General features: G+C 44.6%; 1 long non-coding RNA gene across 1 annotated transcript in view; it reads left to right on the top strand.

The window, feature by feature from the left end:
- LOC127483736 (uncharacterized) overlaps nucleotides 1-15,659 on the top strand; it is a 35,570-nt gene extending 19,911 nt beyond the window's left edge. The window contains exons 2-5 of the long non-coding RNA XR_007910368.3: nucleotides 2,462-2,630; nucleotides 2,751-2,921; nucleotides 8,250-8,396; nucleotides 15,495-15,659. This is a non-coding gene — a long non-coding RNA (uncharacterized LOC127483736). The remainder of the gene's footprint in view (nucleotides 1-2,461; nucleotides 2,631-2,750; nucleotides 2,922-8,249; nucleotides 8,397-15,494) is intronic.
- Nucleotides 15,660-18,321: the final 2,662 nt, after the last annotated feature.

Below are 18,321 nucleotides of genomic sequence, written 5' to 3'. Positions count from 1 at the left end.
CAGGCAGGCATGTTGGTAGCAGAGTATTTATGACCATACATAATGCATTCTACTAATTGGTTTTTAAAGCACATCATCTTAACAAAATGTGAGTGCTGCTGAGCAGGTGGTCTGCATTTTGCTGATTTAAATATCCCTGAGCTTTCAGTTCTGTTTTGCCTATCTTTCAGACTTATGAGATGGTATTTACAATAATTAAAAAAATACTTAAGGTTCTGTTCAAAAACATAGTTAAGTCTGGGAGAGAGATGTTGATTCTCTGCAAAAATTTAAAGGGAGAGAAAGCAGCTTCCTTGCATAGCCAGCTGGAGGATAGGTATGTCTTTATTTTCAGTTTTGTAGCCACTTTAGAAATTGGGGAAAACAGCTAATTTTCTCAGTAAATCAATGAACCCTTCTTGACACTTGGTTTCCTGTGTGTAGCAGGTTCATAGCAAAAAACACCTTATCCCTACAGGAAGCACCACAACCTTTTGCAAAGACTATGCGTTGCCATTTGATAAGCAGTACCCCCTGTGTGCCAGGGGCTAGAGAGTGCACATTTGAACAAATGAAGACCACAGACCGTGCTTTAATAAGGACAGAGCACTCAGGAAGGGAAGGCTCATCTGGAGAGTGTCCAGCCCGGGAAAGAATGACACTGGCACGGTTAGAAGAAAGAGCTTAACGCCAAGAACAGACTGTACAGGGCTATGATGGATTGCCTGAAAGTTAACCAGAAACACGCTTGGTTGCAAGTCTTGTGGAAATGCTGCTTAGATTATTTTTTGATGTTACCATCATGTGGAAGTCCTTGTATTTTCCTTGGTGCTTGCAGACTGCCAAGCTCCCCTGAGCATGCACAGTTATTGAAGAGTTTGTGGCTGGAAATGGAGAAGGTGCAGGAGACTCAGCTGAGTAACAGCTTTAAAAAATACCAGGGTATAACTTCTCTGTCCAGCTTTCTTCTTCTAGAACTTAAAAAGAGCAAAAACAAATAAAAACTAGAGACTGGAACCTGTACTTGTGTGAAATTTTAGGATAGCAAACTTTGTAGATTTTGTCAACCTGGATTCATTGAAAGACTTTAGAATGAACACTGAACGCTTTTCTTGCCTTATTAAGCAAAGATCTTGAGAGTATTTTTCATTGTTTACTAGTTGACAATATGGAAAATTCTTTAGTATTGGAGATAAAAATAAATGACTAAGCAATTGAGAGACTGCGCAGGCGACATTTGCCTCTGAACTGAGTACCTTCCAGGACTGCATGTTTGGACTTTGTCCATTGACTTGAAGTGGCTCTAATTCTCGGAGACAGATGACAGTAACTGTTACCGTCATACACACAAACACATACACACACACATGCACACACAGAGACAAGTCCAGGTGTACCTGTTTGTAACTCTCCCTTGGGAACCCTTGTATCTTAAAGTTTACATGAGGAGTATCCCTGTCTAGAGAGCAGTGTTTTCATTTCCTGCAAGAAAAGCTAACAGGGGCCTGATTATCTATGCCTTGTTGATATTGGGGGGAGCTTCTCAGTTAAGATACATCGAGGCAGTCTTCCTACCTTAAGGACAGCCTTGCCAAAGAAGCCAGCCCCGGGCAGTCTGGATGTGAGCTATAGCGCCTACCAGGATTTTTCATTTCATTTCTTTTCTTTCTTTCTTTTTTTAAGATTTCATTTATTTATTTGAGAGGCAGAGTTAAAGACAGAGAGAGGGACACAGAAAGAGAGAGGTCTTCTATCCATTAGTTCACTCCCCAAATGGCAGCAATGGCCAGAGGTAGGCTGATCCAAAGCCAGGAACCAGGAGCTTCTTCCAGGTCCCCACGTAGGTGCAGGGGCCTAAGGACTTGGGCCATCCTCTGCTGCTTTCCCAGGCACAGTAGCAGGGAGCTGGATCAGAAGAGGAGCAGCTGGGACACAAACCAGTGCCCATATGGGATGCCAGCGCCACAGGTGGAGGCTTAGCCTATTGCTACAGCGTTGTTTCCCAGGTTGGTTTGTTTGTTTTAAATGAAACAGTCTTTGGTTCCTCTAAATGCCACCACTACATATTCTTACTCTTTTTAAAATGTTTATTTATTTGAAAGAGCAAGAGAGAGAGAGAGAGAGAGAGACTGAACTTTGATCTACTGGTTCACTCTCCCAAAGCCCACAACAGCTAGGGCTGGGCAAGGCTGAAACCAAGAGCCAGAAACTCCATCCGGGTCTCTCATGTGGATGGCAGGGACCCAAATACTTGAGCTGTCATCTGCTGCCTCCCAGGATCTGCACTAGAAGGAAGATGACTGGAAGTTGAGGCAGGGTTCATTCCCAGGTACTCCTGCATGGGATGCAGGCACTCCAAGCAGTGGCTTAACCTGCTGCTCCACAACACCCATCCCCATCCATCTTCCTCTTAACGAAATGCAGCGATGCTGATTAAGTTGATGTCTATTAACTCTAAGTCCATGCCTCATCTACCTTTCAGAAACGCATCTCAGATCACCTTGACCGAGTTTTGCATCTTCCCTCGACAGTCTGCTTTACTCCCAGGGTTAGTCACACAGTGTGGGAACTGGTCCTCTGCCTCCCAGAGACGCAGTCGCCTGATTGTCATCTCTATTTGTGATGAGTGGCACACTTTTTGTGACTCACAGGTAAAGTTAGCAATGAGAAAACTTTCAGTAGTATACTACCTCCTGTCCCTTTCTGTCTCTGATTAAGAAGATACCGTGTAGGGCATTGGAATCACTGCTTTATTTGCCTCTGCCTAACAGGTGGGGTAGAAGTGGAGCCCAGTCTTAGAGATGCGAGTCCCACGTTGTTCTGAGGAGTGTCTACTTCATGATGGACTGCCTGCAGTGTGGCTTCCTCCTCCCCTCCTTGCCAACACAGACTCAAGTTCATCCAGGTGCTGATTCCTCAGGGAACAGAACCACAGCCCAAGGGTAAGTCTTGAGTACACCAGGCCTGGTCATCTCATCTCTGTTGCCCATGACGAGCTAGGCGAAGGCACATGGCTGAGTTTTAACCAATGCAGCTGGAGGAGAGGTTTGGAAGGGGCTTCTAGAAACCATGCCCTCTAGAATAAACGACCCACTTCTTCCTGTGGAGGTGTCCCAGTTTCTGCTGCTCCACAGTGTGTCCCCCTGCCCCGACCGAGGGCAAAGCCTACTTGTTGATGTGGGCAGAGGGAAAAGATGAAAAGTACCTGTACTCCTCACTGCACCACCAGGCTGCAGGTGGAGCTGCCCAACTCAGGATTTCCCCATCATCTGGTACATTTTCATGTCTGATTAAGCCATGTGCATTACAGTTTGTGTTAGGCACAGCTAAAAGCCAAAGAGCAGGCAGTCATGGTGTGGCCGAGTAAGCTTCTGCTTGTGATGCAGTGCAGGCCCAAGCACTGGGGATGTTTTCTGCTGCCTTCCCAGGCTCATTAGAAAGAAGCTGGATTGGAAGCAGAGCAGCTGAGACTTGAACTGGAACTCCACACTGTTTTCCGCAATGGCTGCACTAATTTACATTCCCACCCACAGTGTATAAGTGTTCCCCTTTGTCCACATCCTTGTCAGCATTTGTTACTTTCTGTGTTTTGGATTTTAGCCATTCTGATGGGGTGAGGTGATGTCTCATTGTGGTTTTGATTTGCATTTCCCTGATGGCTAGTGATGTTGAGCATTTTTTATATATTTGTTGGCTATTTATATTTCTTCTTTTGAGAACTGTCTATTGAAATCTTTTCCCCGTTCCTCAACTGGATTGGTTGTTTTCCTATTGTTGAGTTTTTAAGTTTCTGATATTTTCAGGATATTAATCCTTTGTCAGATAGGTGGTTTGCAAAGATTTTTTCCCATTCTGTTGGATGTCTCTTCATTCTATTGATTGTTTCCTTTGCTGGGCACAAGTGTTTGAGTTTGATATACTCCCAACTGTTTAGTTTTGTTTTTGTTGCCTGTGCTTTGGGGATCTTGTCGAAGAAGTTGTCCCCTGTACCAATGTCTTGGAGCATTTCCCCTATGTTTTCTTCCAGCAACTTCATCATCTTATATTTTGGTCTTTGATCCATCTTGAGTTGATTTTTGTATGTGGTGAGAGGTATGAATGTAATTTCATTCTTCTACATATATACATCCAGTTTTCCTAGCACTATTTGTTGAGATTATCCTCACTCCACTGTATGACCTGAGTACCTTTATCAAAAATCAATTGGCTTGGCTGGCATTGCAGCTCACTAGGATAATCCTCCACCTGCGGCGCCCAGGTTCTAGTCCCGGTTGGGGCGCCAGATTCTGTCCCAGTTGCTTCTCTTCCAATCTAGCTCTCTGCTGTTGCCCGGGAGTGCAGTGGAGGATGGCCCAAGTGCTTGGGCCCTGCACCTGCATGGGAGACCAGGAGGAAGCACCTGGCTCCTGGCTTCAGATCTGTGAAGCCATTTGGGGGGTGAACGAATGGAAGGAAGACCTTTCTCTCTGTCTCTTTCTCACTGTCTAACTTTGCCTGTCAAAAAAAATATCAATTGGCTGTATATCTATGGATTAATTTCTGAGCTGTCTATTCTGTTCCATTTGTCTATGTATTGGTTTTTATGTCAGTACAAAGCTGTTTTAATTACTATAGATTTGTAGTATGCTTTGAAATGAGGTATTACAATGCCTCCTGCTTAGTTTTTCTTGCTCAGGATTGCTTTGGCTATTTGGGGTCTTTTGTGATTCCACATGAATTTTAAGGTTGTTTTTCTAACTCTGTAAAGAATGCTGATAAAATTTTGATAGGGATTGCACTGATTCTGTAAATTTCTTTAGGTAGTATAGACATTTTTGTGATATTGATTCTTCTAATCCATGAGCAAGGAATATATTTCCATTTTTTTCATCTTCGATGATTTCTTTCATCAGCGTTTGATAATTTTCATTGTAGAGATCTTTCACTTTTTTAATTAAATTTATTCCTAAATGTTTGATTTTTTTTTTGTGGCTGTTGTGAATGGAATTTCTTTCTTGATTTCTCTTTCTGTGAATTAGCATTACATGTGTAGTCTTAGCATACAAAAAAGCTACCATTTTTTGTGTGTTTATTTTGTAACCTGCAATTTTACTGAATTGGTTTATCAGTTCAAACAGTTTTTTTGGTGGGATTTTTGGGTTTTTCCATGTACAATGTCATGTCATCTGTAAACATGCAGAATTTGATTTCATCTTTTCCAATTTTGATGCCCGTTATTTCTTTGTCCTCTCTGATTCCTCTTGCTAAAACTTATAGTACTATATTGAATAAGAGTGGTTAAAGTGAACATCTTTGTCTTGTTCCAGATCTGAGGGGAAATACTTTCAGTTTTTTCCCATTCAGTATTATATTGGCTGTTGCTTTGTGATATATAGCCTTAATATATATATAGTTAATATATATAGTTATATATTATATATTATATATTATATAATGCATATTATATAACAATATATAATTATATTATATAACAATATATAATTATATTATATAACAATATATAATTATATATAACAATATACATAATATATATATTGTTATATATATTATATATATTGTTAATATATATTGTTAATGAGAAGACCTTATGATTTTTATTCTTAATTCTATTGATGTGGTTTATGACATTTATTGATGCATGAATGTTGAACCACCCTTGCATTTCTGCGATAAATCCCATTTGATTGTGATGTATGATCTTTTTGATGTGGTTTTGGATTTGATTTGCTAGTATTTTATTGAGAATCTTTGCATCTATGTTCATTAAGGATATAGGTCTGTAGTTTTCATGTTGTGTCTGGCATTGGTATCAAAGTAATGCTGGCCTCGTAAAAAGAGTTTGGCAGAATTTCATCCTGTTTAATATTTTGGAATAGTTTGAAGAGTATTGGAGTTACTTCCTCTTTGCACGTTACATAGAATTCAATAATAAAGTCATCAGGGCCTGCACTTTTCATTGGTGGAAGACTTCTGATTGCTGCTTAAATCTCAATTTTGTCATGGTTTTTTTTAGATTGTTTATATCTTCTTTTTTTATTTTTTTGACAGGCAGAGTGGACAGTGTGAGAGAGAGACAGAGACAAAGGTCTTCCTTTGCTGTTGGTTCACCCTCCAATGGCTGCCGCGGCCGGCATGCTGCAGCCGGCGCACCACGCTGATCCGATGGCAGGAGCCAGATGCTTCTCTTGGTCTCCCATGGGGTGCAGGGCCCAAGCACTTGGGCCATCCTCCACTGCACTCGCAGGCCACAGCAGAGAGCTGGCCTGGAAAAGGCCTAACTCTGCCTTTCAAATAAATAAATAAATATTAAAAAAGAAGATATAGCCGGCACCATGGCTCAATAGGCTAATCCTCTGCCTGCGGTGCTGGTACACTGGGTTCTAGTCCTGGTCGGGGCGCCGGATTCTGTCCCAGTTGCCCCTTTTCTTCAATGACCCGTTGATCATTCATTAGCGTATTGTTTAATTTCCAAGTATTTATGAGTGTTCTGTTGTTCTTCTTGCTGTTGACTTCTAGTTTTATTCCTTTATAGTCTGAGAAGATACCTGGTATGAGTTCAGTGTTTTTAAATTTGCTGAGACTTGCTTTGTGGCCTAATATGTGGTCTGTCCTAGACAATGTTCTATGTGCTAATGAGAAGAATGTGTGTTCTGTAGCTGTTGGGTGAAATGTGCTGTAAATATATGTCAGGTCTCCGCCGGCGCTGCGGCTCACTAGACTAATCCTCCACCTGCGGCGCTGGCACCCGGGGTTCTAGTCCCGGTTGGGGCACCAGATTCTGTCCCGGTTGCTCCTCTTCCAGGCCAGCTCTCTGCTATAGCCCAGGAAGGTAGCGGAGGATGGCTCAAGTCCTTGGGTCCTGCACCTGGCTCCTAGCTTCGGATCAGCGCGGCACACTGGCTGTGGCAGCCATTTGGGGGTGAACCAATGGAAGGGAGACCTTCCTCTCTGTCACTCTCTCTTTCTCTCATTGTCTAACTCTGCCTGTCAAAAAAAAAAAAAAATGTTAAAAAAATATATCAGGTCTCTTTGCCCCATAGTATGTTTCAACTCTAATGTATCTGTTGATTTTTTTTTTTCTGGATTATCTGTCCACTGATGAGAGTAGGGTGTTGAAATCACTCATTATTATTCTATTGGGGTCAATCTCTCCCTTTGATTCTGTACATATCTGGGTGATCTTGTGTTGGGTGCATATATATTGACTGTTATGTCTTCTTTTATCAAAATATGATGTCCTTCTTTATTTTTTTTACAGTTTCTAATTTAAAGTCTGTTTTATTCCATATCAGGATAGCTATGCTTGCTTGCTTTTGGTTTCCATTTCCCTGGTATATCTTTTATTTTTCTTTTTTTTTTAAAGATTTATTTTATTTATTTGAAAGACAGAGTTACAGAGAGAGGTAAAGATAGAGTGTCTGGTTCCATGTGCTGGTTCACTCCCCAGATGGCCACAATGGCTGCGCCAATCTGAAGCCAGGAGCCAGGAGCTAGGAGCTTGTTCTGGGTCTCCCATGCGGGTGCAGGAGCCCAAGCACCTGGGCCATCTTCTACTGCTTTCCCAGGTCATAGGAGAAAGCTGGATTGGAAGTGGAGTAGCCGGGATTCAAACCGGTGCCCATATGGGGTGTTAACATAAATTAGGTCAGTAGCACAAGGTGAATCACAACATGTGGTTGCAGGTGTTTAGTTTAGTGGTTAAGACACCACTTGGGAAGACCAAATCCCATATCCCAGTGCCTGGGGTCGAGTCTCAACTCACGTCCCGATTCCAGCTCTCTGCTTATGCACAACCTGAGAGGCAGCTGACAATGCCTCAAGTAATTGGGCCTCTGAGACCCATGCGTAAGACCCAGGTTGAGCTCCTGGCTCTTGGCTTCAGCCCAGCCATTTGTAAAAAAAAAAAGGCAGTTGGGGGAAGTGAACCAATGTATGACAAATTTCTCTCTGTCAGTCTGTCTCTGTGTCTTTCAAATAAATAAATTAATTAATTAAGTTCATGGAAAGCAGAATTAGAATTTTAAAAAATAAGTTATAATATATGGATATATGGATATATCCACAGACCATAATGATGAACATATAACTAGTTAATGACAGTCATGGCAACTTACCATGGGAATAATTACAATTAATAGTGCCAATTCTTGTCAACTGGGGAGATTCTTTTCTGAGCATTCTCTTGGGATCTAACTTATCACAGGTAGTCAGTCCACATCCAACTTGCAGTGCAATGGATTAATTTGTCCTTTGATGTGGTGTGATTTCAGGGATGGAGCTTTTGGAATGTTTCATGAAAGAGCATGCACACAGACATGCTCAGGCAAGATTCCTAAGTGCAGCGTCTGTGAGAGGCATCAGGCTGGGAGCCGAGGAGGATGCGTCCTGTTTAGAGTCTCCTTCCAAGACAACCCCAGGTAAGACATGAATTGAAGGCAGTGACAGACAACCGTGACCTTGTGTGTGAAGAACTGTGCAGGAAGTGTTGCAGCTAAGGTACAGGAAGCAACAGGGGTGCATTTCCACTCTTAGAAAAGCTTGGATTTCCAGCTGTTGAGTTCCAGCTGTTTCAGGACAGGTCTGTGGAGATGGTTCTTGCAGCTACATATCACCAGGCTGTGGGAATTCTATTCAGTACTGTGATTGCGTTTATTTTAGGAGGGGTCTTCAAAAAGTTCATTTAGAAAGTATAAAAAAACTACATGTGGATTTCAAAACCACATGTAGTATTTGATTGCCAAAATAGACTCATCATTTCTTTCTTTTTTAAGGATTTATTTATTTATTTCAAAGGCAGAGTTATGGAGAGTCGGGGGGGGGGGAGAGGGAGAGAGAGAGAGAGAGGTAGAGACAGGTCTTCCATCCACTGGTTCACTCCCCAGATGGCTGCAACGGCTGGAGCTGTGCCGATCTGAAGCCAGGAGCCAGGAGCTTCTTCCGATCTCCCATATGGGTGCAGGGGCCCAACTCCTTGTGCTGCTTTCCCAAGCCACAGCAGAGAGCTAGAATGGAAGAGGAGCAGCTGGGACTAGAGCCGGCACCCATATGGGATGCCGGCGCTTCAGGCCAGGGCTTTAACCCACTGCGCCACAGCACCGACCCCAATTCATCATTTCATGAGCTCTTTGAAGTACCTGCATAACAATTTGCCTCCACATTAATAATTAGACCATTATTAACAAGTAAGGTTTATAAATTAATTCTCACCACCTATTAATAAATTATTAGAAGTGAGAGGGATGGTTTTCATATTGAACCTGGAAAGAAAACTCTCAGTGGATTATTTTGCTTGCTCTGTGTTTGGGCTGATTTTTTAAAATAATGATTTATTTAATTATTTGAAAGACAGAGTTCAGAAAGAGACAGAGACAGAGAGAGAGAGATCTTCCAAATGCTGGTTCACTCCTTAATGGCCAGGGCTGGACCAGGCCAAAACCAGGAGCCAAGAGCTTCCTCTGGGTCTTGCACATGGGTCCAGGGTTCCAAGAACTTGGGCCATCTTCTACTGCTTTCCCAGATGCATTATGAGCAGGGAGCTGGATCAGAGGTGGAGCAGCTGGGACCCAAACTTGTGCCCACATGCGGTGCTGGTGTTGCAGGCAGAGGCTTTGCTGGCTATGCCACAACATCAGCCCTGTGTTTGGGCTGATCTTAAACATAACACCAGGAAACACTAGAGTGCAATGGAAAGAGCACTGCTTGGGAATCAGCAGATGGGGCTTCTGCTTCTGACTGATAATGTGACCTTCGGATGAGTCACTTGGCTTTCCTGTCCTGTAAAATGCAGAAGTATCATTTGTAAGGGTAAATGGGACTAATCAGCTCCAGTGATTCTTCCAGGTCTTTCTTTCAATGATTCCTATATCATTTTGTTCACATCCCAGTTCTGTTTTACCATCGACACTCCTCACCACAAGAGGTGTTTACTGAAAGTATTTACACTTTAGCTTCCTAAAACATAATCATTATTTTCTTTTTTCAAAGATTTATTTTATTTATTATTTGAAAGACACAGTTACAGAGAGAGAGAGATAGAGCTAGAGAGAGAGAGAGAGGTCTTCCACCTGCCGTTTCACCCCTCAAATGGCCACAACGGCTGGAGCTGTGCAGAGCCAAAGCCAGGATCCAGGAGCTTCTTCTGGGTCTCCCAAGCGGGAGCAGGGGCTCAAGGACTTGGCCATTTTCTACGGTTTTCCCAGGCCATAGCAGAGAGCTGGATCAGAAGTGGAGCAGCCAGGACTAGAACCAGCACCCATATGGGATGCCAGTGCTTCAGGCCAGGGCTTTAACCTGCTGTGCCACAGCACTGGCCCCAATCATTATTTTCATATTTGTTCCTTATCAAGCCCTTAAATTGGTACATTATTAACAACAATGCCAGTTACTTAGGAAATTGGGTGATGAAGAGAAAAAAGGCCTTTTTTGGGGTTCCTGGCTGGCCCAGCCTTGGCCCTTCTCCAACTCCCTCCTGTTTACATATACCGCCCCTTTCACCGCACTCCACCTGGCTGCCTGCTGGTCTACTCTTGAATGGACTTTAAAAGGGACACTCTTATAAAGATACTGCTTACTTTGGTGATTACAAAGTTGTTTTTTTGTTTTTTTTTTTTTTTTTTTTTTTTTTTTTTTTTTTTTTTTTTTTTTTGACAGGCAGAGTGGACAGTGAGAGAGAAAGGTCTTCCTTTTTGCCGGCGCACTGCGGCTGTTGCACCGCGCTAATCCAATGACAGGAGCCAGGTGCTTCTCCTGGTCTCCCATGGGGTGCAGGGCCCAAGCACTTGGGCCATCCTCCACTGCACTCCCTGGCCACAGCAGAGAGCTGGCCTGGAAGAGGGGCAACCGGGACAGAATCCGGTGCCCCAACTGGGACTAGAACCCGGTGTGCCGGCGCCACAAGGCGGAGGATTAGCCTAGTGAGCCACGGCGCCGGCCCCGATTACAAAGACTTTTAAAAACCTTTTTTTATCCTGAATTCATTTTATATTTACAGAAAAGTTGCAAAGATAGAACAGGGGGTTCTTGTCCATGTCTCACGCAGCTTCCCCTATTGCTAGCATCTTACCACATCCCAGTTTGTCAAAACTGAGAAATTGATAATAGTACAGTACTGTTAATATTTGCTCAGTTCCACTTTTTCATGGACCAATTAGAGAAATCTGATGGGCGGGAATAGGATCGGAGACAGGTCTCAGGTCCCATCAGATAATACCGTTCTCCCCGGTGCACTGCAAGGACTAGCCGGAGAGCAAGTACAGACTACAAGTATGGAACAGCTCCACCTGCGGCCATGAGATCTGCAGATATAGGGAGCTCCAGTGACGAGAAAACCCAGGGTCACAGGGACTGCTGCTAACCCCAATCCAAACACTCCGGATTGTGAGCCAGACTCCAGGTAGTGGAACGAAGACAGCTTTCCAATCCTGCCTCTCACGGACAAGGTGCTCACGTCACCATCCATCACGTCCTCGGTACAGTCCTTTCCTGGAAGATATTGCAGTAGTATTCAAAATGTGCCACATGGCCTGGAGATCCCAAGAGTAATTGTGAGTTATGAGGTCATGGGCACCTCATTGCAAACTATTTGCAAAACTTAATTGGGGTAATAAATAAACTAAGTATGTAAATTAGGTGGGAGACTACAGTGTGAATTAGAAGGGGCCTATTAGCCTGCCTCGTCAAGATGCCTTCTTCCTGTTCTCTAATATTTGCTGAGTAGAACTATTAATTGAGAGAGAGTTACATTAAGATATCTTAGAAGTTCACACCTAAACTAACTTGGAAATAAACCATTTAATGAGATCCTTTCTGGATGAGGATATCGGCTTGATTTTTTTTCTGATTAGGTACTTCCGTCCTTTGCAGATAAAGTATGGTCTGTCATTCACAGCCAAACCCACCTGCCCAATAAAGTATGAATTAATCTTGGCTGGTGTGTTTAGAAGCAAATGCAGAAGCATAAAATCACAGAAGCAGCTCAAGAGGAACGAGCTCTGTTTGTAGTCCTTGTCTCTTCCAGGGAGGAACAGCCTTTTGTTTAGTTTTGCTTTATGTTACTTTGTTTTCTTTCTCTTCATACTATTTGCCAAACTCCTCTACTTAGAGTAGGACTAACTATATAATCACTAAGTAAACTGATAATAGATCATCACAAAAATTAAGAATGGGAATCCGGGAGGGAGGAGGGCTGCAATGTGGTGGGAGGGAGGGAAAACCCCATTGTGTTCCTAAATCTGTATATATGAAATATAGGAAACTTGTATAACTTAAATAAATTTTAAAAAAGCAATGAACCAAGGGAGCCATTCCCAATGGATGAAAACAAACAGAACCATAGGCTTAAATGGACTACCCCTTCCTCCTTTTAAATTTTTTTTTAATTTGTAAACCAGGTGGTCCAAAATAACTTCGGGCCCAACATTTTCCTTTCTTATATCTGAAGAATGAATAAAGGGGCCTCTTGGAGGTAAATATAAATATTAAAAAAATGAGAGAAACTGAAAGCTCAAATACCACGGCTAATCATCCTGCCTATGTCAAGTCTTACAGTGGCTCCCCCCTCCCTGCCTCTTTTTAAGCGGTTGATTGAATGAATACAAACGCCTCTGTGTTGTCACTTGGGATGCCACTTGATATATCCCATTTTCTAGACTCTAATTATTCCATTTGTAGACATGAATGCCATTTAGATGTGAGCTAATTCAGCATGGTAACTCAATTAGATTTGTACCGACTTGGATTTATGAAACATCAATGGGTTCTTGGTGAGACCGATGGGACTGCGGGTGATTCATCCCCAAGTCTCTGAGACACAGCCTCTCAGGAGCTCAATTAAACATGCCAGCCATGAGGACGTTTTTAGCTGGAATGTTTCACAATTAAAATAAAAAAGATTTCTGTGATCCTCCGTGTGCATGGCCCAGCAAAAAGGAAGACCTGTAGTGACACAGCCTGAAGTTTTCCTGTAGGTTAGGTTGTATGTCACCTCCCTGAACCACGGTGAAGGCTGCCGCCCTTGGCTGGGCTCCAGCACACCTATGTCATTGACTCAGGTCATTGGCCCACCTGGCAAAGGCCACGGAGCTTCACAATTTGCTTCGCATTCAAGGACACTCAATAAATGTTGGTTGAACTAAATTGCTAAATTTGTCGCAGAGCCTGTATCTGCTTCTTGATTCAGAGAGCTGAGAGGCAGAGATGTTGAATTCCAAATTAGATTTACAAAAGTAGGCTAAAGCTCAAAGTGATGAAATTTATGCTAGCTATATTTTTAGCACAAAAATGTAGCCCATGGTGAGAAAACAGGGGGAAAAGGATTTAATCCAGGACTGCCCCGTAACAGAGAGCTTGTACAAAGCACTCTTTCCAAAGAAATGATATTACTGTACTGGGCTTAGAAGGTGTGCCAGTGGGGCCAGCACTGTGGTGTAGCGGGTAAAGCCTGCCTGCAGTGCTGGCATCCTATATGGGTGCCAGTTCGAGTTCTGGCTGCTCCACTTCTGATCCAGCTCTCTGCTATGGCCTGGGAAAGCAGTAGAAGATGGCCCAGGTCCTTGGGCCCCTGTACCTGCATGGGAGATCCAGAGAAAGCTCCTGGATGCTGACTTCAGATCGACCCAGCTCTGGCCATAGTGGCCATTTGGGGAGTGAACCATCGGATGGAAGATCTCTCTCTCTCTCTCTCTCTCTGCCTCTGCCTCTCTGAAGCTCTGCCTTTCAAAAGAATAAACAAATAAATCTTTTAAAAAAAGAAAAAGGAAGGTATCCTTTGTTAAATGCCTGTACCTGATGGAAATATGCCACACACCCCTTCTTCTCAACCACAAGAGTGTTTGAGGATTAAAGGGCTTGCAGATCCTGCCTCCTGGGCATGGTATGGGGTGGGGGAGGGGAAGGGAGGGGAGGAGTCGTTAGAAATATTGTGTGAATCTGTGAGACAACATAATAGGTGTGAACTCACTTTGTCAATGATGAAACACTCTGCAAATGTCTGTTGCATTTCTGATTCAAGGCTGAGATAATATGGAAGACATTCAGGTTTCCAAGACCCGATGAGTGGCAATGCAAAGGGGAAAGAGGTTCCATTTTGAGTTGGACGAAAGTTCCAAAACGTGACCTGTGAAACTACTCCCTGAGCTATCTGATAGTACTGGCCTTGCAGCAGAAGGCTGGAGGCACCAGGGGACGGGATTAATATTATCCAGAGGAAGGGGCTTCTCCAAGCCTGTGTACCAAAACTTCTATAATCTCATGTGGCTTTGATTGGGAATAAAGGTTCAGACTCTAGCATCTGGGCCGTTTTCTGCTGCTTTCCAAAGTGCATTAGCATGGAGCTGGATCAGAAGCGGAGCAGCCAGGACTTTAATCTGATATGGGATGCTGGAGTTGTAGGTGGTGGCTTAGTCCACACTGTGCCACGATGCTGGCCCCAAACAAATTCAGATTTTAATTCCATTTCCCACAAACTTTTTGAAACTCCTTGTATTGTTGGGAACTTTTAAACTCTTCTCTAGTTGTTTTGAAATGGAGAGTTTACTGTTGTAGATATCAGTTGCCTTACTGTGCTATACAGCATCAAACTGTATTTTGATACCCACTATACAATTTCTGCCATCTTGCCTCATTCCTACCAGCATCTAGTGGCCTGTGTCCTGTTCTCTATTTCTGTGTGATCAGCTTTCTTAGCTTCCACAAATGAGTGAGAACATGCAGTGTTCATCTTTCTGTGCCAAGCTTATTTCACTCTTCGTACTCCCCTCCAGTTCCAAAGCTATTCTTGACAGCTAAAATACGAAACCAACTGAGGTGCATGTTGGTGGGTGAATAGATTAGAAAACACAGCAGATGATAGGAACTGGAATATTACTCAGCCATGAAAAGGAGGAAATCATGTCTTCTGCAAAGAGTTCTTGAAGAACCACTTGCAAGAGAGGGGCCGCAAGCTTATTTGGTCTATGTCTTGCACGAATTAACATTTGTATAATTCACTGTAATCTTGCTCTGTTCTCACAGACCAACCATTTGCATTCTGGGAAATGCCATGTCAGGTGATAGAGGCAAGCATCAGAAAGCCCACAGTGCTGGGGCTTAGAGGTGCCAGGTATCCATCATCCTGCTCTGCCATGGACCCTTGTGGATCTGGGTCAGCCGCTGGCTGGCTGGCTGGGCAGCCTTGGGCAATTCAGTCTAGCTTTAATTTCATCCTCTGGACCAATAGTGCTCTCCTCAAAAACTGCTGGAAGCATGAAATAAAATACTTTGTTGGAAATATTTCAAAAACTATTTAACCCAGCCACCACTCCCCCCATGCCTTTTCCCAAGGGTCATACCACCATGCCATTCAGAATTCTTGTCTGTTAGATGCTGTATCTTAGAAACTCACAGTGTGGTTTGGTACCTTCAAGAATCTGAGAAGTCCTGAGAGGTGAATTTTGTCGAAATTTGTTTAATGCAGTGTCTCATAAACTATTTGACCACTGAATTTATTTCTCATGTAATTCCTAATGTTTTATTTTAAGCACTGCATCAGTGTAACTCCTCATCGTTTCATGATGGCCAGGATACCCAACCTCTCCACCCCTCCTGCCTTCTGCCTCAGCTTTCTTCTGTGCTGTAGTGTCCCCCAGATGATGGCAAAGATGACGAGCAGCAGCCCAGGACTCACATTCCACAGCCTGGGACTTCCTGAGGTACAGTCTTCCTCCCCCAGTAATCCAAGAAACAGCACTGATCTCATTGGCAAACTTCTAAGTCGTGTCCAATCTTGACCCCTTCGCTCTGGGCGGGGGAAGGGGTCCTCTAGTTGTTCGGGCCCAGGTTAAATGCTCATTTCTAGAAGGAGCAGGGCCAGTCATATCTAAGCCACGTGGACTGAAAATGACAGCGGCTGGTTCTCAGAAAAGTGATGTTAGACAGGGAGGCTGTCGGGAGTGGTGAAGGAATAGTAGGTGTGCACTATCCACAGGAACACTCACACTGTGCCTTCTCCCTTGTTTCTTCTCACAGGGCAAAGATTCAGAAACGTGGAGAGATCTAAGAATCCCCCACAAAGTTTATTGAAAAACACCCATTCCAGGGCCTCACCTCACCTCCAGGATTCGGATTCCAGATGCCCAGGGATTACCTGTAACCTATGCTTTTTTGCAAGCAGCAGATACAGATGGTCCAAACACCACATTTTGAGAAACACATGCAACAGAAAAATGACAGACTTCTAGCAGCTCTCAGTGTTTACTACAAATCCAAACTACCTGCGGTGTTTCCTCAAAACAGGTGCCTTGGCACTACCTGTAAACCTGAGTAATCAACATTTGCAGGGGTAAGGCTGGCAAACTGTAGTTGTGTGGCCCACCACGGGTGTTTCTGACCACTATAAAGCAGTGATTCTCAAGCTTCACTGTGGGTAGGAATCAGCTGGGGATCTTTAAAAAAAAAATGTTTGGAGGCCAGTGCTGTGGCGCAGCGGGTTAAAGCCCTGGCCTGCAGTGCCAGCATCCCATATGGGTGCCAGTTCTAGTCCCGGCTGCTCCTCTTCCAATCCAGCTCTCTGCTGTGGCCTGAGAAAGCAGTAGAAGATGGCCCAAGTCCTTGCGCCCCTGTACCCATGGGAGACCTAGAAGAAGCTCCTGGCTCCTGGCTTCGGATCAGCGCAGTTCCAGCCATTGTGGTCATCTGGGGAGTGAACCAGCTGATGGAAGACCCCTCTCTCTGCCTCCCTACCTCTCTCTGTAACTCTGTCTTTCAAATAAATAAAATAAATCTTTTTTTTTTTAACAGGCAGAGTGGACAGTGAGAGAGAGAGACAGAGAGAAAGGTCTTCCTTTGCCGTTGGTTCACCCTCCAATGGCCGCCGCGGTTGGCGTGCTGCGGCCTGCGCACCGCGCTGATCCAAAGGCAGGAGCCAGGTGCCTATCCCGGTCTCCCACGGGGTGCAGGGCCCAAGTACTTGGGCCATCCTCCACTGCACTCCTTGGCCACAGAAGAGAGCTGGCCTGGAAGAGGGGCAACCGGGACAGAATCCGGCGCCCCGACCAGGACTGGAACCCGGTGTGCCGGCGCCGCTAGGCAGAGGATTAGCCTATTGAGCCGCGGCGCTGGCCAAAATAAATCTTTTTAAAAAATTTTTTGGTATATATTTAGAAGGTAGGGTGGAGGGGGCGGAGAGAGATGAAACTTTCACCCACTGGTTCACTCCCCAAATATCTACAGCGGGGGCCAAGGCAAAGCCGAGACACTGGAGCTGCATCTGGGGTTCCCACATGGGTGGCAGGGACCCAAGTTCTTGAGCCATCATCTGCCTCCTCCCAGGGTGTTGCACTAGCGGGAACCTGGACTTGCCAGCAGAGCCGGAGCTTGATGCTAGGCTCTCTGTTATGGGTTGTGGATGCCCTAAGCGAGGTTCACCTCTGTGCCACACACCCATGCCTGGAGATTTTCTTAAAATGCAGATTCTGATCCAGTAGTCCCAGGCTGGGGCCCCACGGTTCTGCATCTCAGGTTCTTGGGGCCGTGGCTAGTGGTCCATGGACCACCCTGAGCAGCAAGAAACAGAAGACTGAGAGCCAGCTCTGTATTTGCCCATTTTAAGGCTGTGCCCCGAAGCGTTTGCCATCATGTTGGGCAAGCATGGAAAGACGTTCTGTTCGTCATAGGATTGGTTCCTCCTGATATTTCTCATTTTCTTCTGGGATATGCAGAGCTCATCTTCCAGAAGTTAAAAAAGAAGAGAGCCCAGCCCACTACACGCTGCAATGCTCACGTGTATGGTTCCACTTTAACCTGTCACTCTTTCAGGTCTCAACTAGATGCTGGAGAGCCAAAGAAATGTGAGTTCTGGTCCCATAGGGAGCACCTGCTAGGGGTACACAGCCATCCTGGTTGCCTAGGACTGTCCCCTACAGCCTGCCGGTGTGAGCTGCTAGTCACATTGCTTCCGGAGGAGAGGGACATAGACCCTTGACTGTGAGAACCAGGGAGGGGCAGGCAAGCAAGGTTTAAGCTGGCCTTGGGGGCTGACCGGTATTTCCTAGGCTGAGTCGAGATGAGGAGGCAGAGGGCGTTGAAGGCTCAGGGGAAAGCAGGTGCAGAAGCAGAGCTCTGGGCAGAGTGGGACCCCAAATGCTTCGGCTGTCACTCTGTTTTACACCCACCCAACAAAGCTCGGCAGCCTCCATGCAAGGAGTCACTGGGAGGACATTTTCACCCCAGGTGAAGCATTGGCCATGAGACCCCACCCCTTAGCTCTCTCTTAGCTGGCTCTGTTATGTACCAGGGCAAAGGAAAGATTTTCCTGATTGGTTCAGATATTTGTTTGGCCATCCTGTGCCCTGTTTTGGTTCTTCTGTC

The sequence above is a fragment of the Oryctolagus cuniculus genome, chromosome 12, assembly GCF_051225735.1.
Source record: "Oryctolagus cuniculus isolate XC-2025 breed Fujian yellow rabbit chromosome 12, ASM5122573v1, whole genome shotgun sequence".
In the NCBI taxonomy this organism is placed as follows: domain Eukaryota; kingdom Metazoa; phylum Chordata; class Mammalia; order Lagomorpha; family Leporidae; genus Oryctolagus; species Oryctolagus cuniculus.
The sequence above is the reverse complement of the archived record's forward strand: the minus strand, read 5'-3'. Positions and strand labels throughout refer to the sequence as shown.